Source organism: Phoenix dactylifera, chromosome 9 (assembly GCF_051530095.1).
Source record: "Phoenix dactylifera cultivar Ajwa chromosome 9, Ajwa_hap1_PhDact_Kaust_v1.1, whole genome shotgun sequence".
Classification (NCBI taxonomy): Eukaryota; Viridiplantae; Streptophyta; class Magnoliopsida; order Arecales; family Arecaceae; genus Phoenix; species Phoenix dactylifera.
Window position 1 is genome coordinate 23,276,666 of NC_143198.1, and position 1,954 is coordinate 23,278,619.

Here is a 1,954-nt window from a genome sequence, read left to right on the forward strand (position 1 = left end):
TCAGAGCTATGGTTGACCAACATGGTTAATCAATAAAGATTTCAAAGACATCCAATAAGACCGGAATGATCGGTCTAGTAGACATGCCGGACACTAGAGCAAAATCAGATCCTTTACAGGATCAACTTGAGTTCGTAGATCAAATCGACAGAACCCGATACTATATTTTTTTGGACAATCTAGAAAGAGAATGTAGAGAGAGAAAGGAAAGAGAAGGTAGAGAGAGAAAGTGGAGAGAGGAGAGAAAAGGTGAAGAGAGAAAGTGGAGAGAGGAAGTAGAGAAGAGAGAGGAAATGAGAGAAAAGAAGAAAAACGTGAGTGGGATAGCGCTCTCTCTCTCTCTCCTCTTTTCTTCTTTTTCTTCTCTTCTTCTTCTTTTCTTCTTTCTTCTCTCTTAGCAATAGCAAGAAACAGAGGGGTAGCTAATGGCGGTGGCTGGAATAGTCCGGCCAGGTGGTGGTGGCGGTGGTGACGGCCGGGCACTCCTTGACTTCTGGCCATTAGCCGCACACCGACGGCCACGACTCTATCGTAAAGGAGAGCAAAGAGGTCGTGGCCTCTACCGAAAGTCCAGCCAGCTCAGTTAGCTTGATTTTATTTTGGATTGATTTTATATTTTAGGTTTATTTGTATATTGTCATTTTAGAGCTTTATGGAATTGCTTTCTTTGTAGGGGTCTTTTTATTATTTTGTGACCCTATACATTGTTTAGGATTATGCTATGATGAATAAAAATTTGTGATTCTCTTCTTTTAGCCTTGGTGTGAAGCCTTGAGCTAGGGCTAGGTGCGAAGCCTAGTTCTCTCCCTCTCTTCTTCCTCTCTCTCTCCTTCTCTCTCTCCCTCTTTCTCCCTGTTGTCCTGCATCACTAGAGTGTTATCTCCGCTTCGGTGGCGTTCGGCGGCCACAAGTTCGAACAACCGTGAGCAAAGAGAGAGAAGAGAAAAAGGAAGAAACGAAGGGAGGGAGAGAATGGAAGGGAGATGGAGGAAGAAGAAAGAAGAAGGATCGATGGAGTCGGAGGTTTTTATAACCCCTTTGGAATGGATAAGAGCGGCCGAACGGACGTAACGAGCATACCGGCCATTTCGGTGGGCCGTTGGGCGGTTGCAGCCGCCTCTAATGGCCACAACTCTCCGAGCTGGGTTTAATGGCGGCCGTTTGGCCACGAACACAGGATCATGATCCCCTGTTCTTCTATTCTCTTTTTTTTTTTCACTTCTAAATCAGAAGCCGGCTGGTCCAGGTCAGGCCCAGTTGGCCAGATTCTTACAGCAACTATGATGCATCAATCAGAGTGTAAGCTTGCCTCTGATCATGTTCAGCATCTTGATTTGTTAGAATTGCAGGATCATCATTCACCTAAAAAACTGGTTACCAGACCTGTTCTCCTCGATACTACCATCCTTCCCGAAGTCTTGCACATCCAGTGGCATATTTACACTGCTGATATGATGTGCAAAATGGTTTACTGACTGAGATCTCATATGGAGTGATTTGGCGTGCCATTCATTCATGGTATCACTACAGTTATGCAGTGATTTTATGTTGATTTGTATTTGATCTCCTTGTTCCAAAAATTGTTGCATTTGCATTTGACCTATTTTTGCAGGCCTCCACGCTTCTGCAGCCAGCATCCTCAGGCAGTATTTGGTTTCTCATGATGCAGGTATCTTGGCAATGTGCATTACTGGATAATTTTGCTTCACAGTCGCCGGCATCCTCCAAGCATGAATCCATGTCTTCCCAGCCTGGGGACGATATAACTAAAGAACCTAGAAAAGTTGTCTCCTTATCGCACTTTCTTACCAACTCTGTGGTACCGATGTTGTCAACTTTACGGAAGTCCGAGGTAGAATCCTGCAAAACAACAATCTCTCAGGTTTCTCCATTGCTTCTAGATAACAATTCAATTCATAAATATGTGAAATATGTAGTGATCCTTCTGGGCCAA

The 1,954-nt window shown here is 44.2% G+C and overlaps 1 long non-coding RNA gene across 1 annotated transcript; it reads left to right on the forward strand.

Moving 5' to 3' along the window:
* Positions 1–755: 755 nt before the first annotated feature.
* Positions 756–1,954, forward strand: LOC148702524 (uncharacterized). The gene is made up of 2 exons (XR_015968508.2): positions 756–1,518; positions 1,613–1,954. It is a non-coding gene; the product is annotated as an uncharacterized LOC148702524 (long non-coding RNA).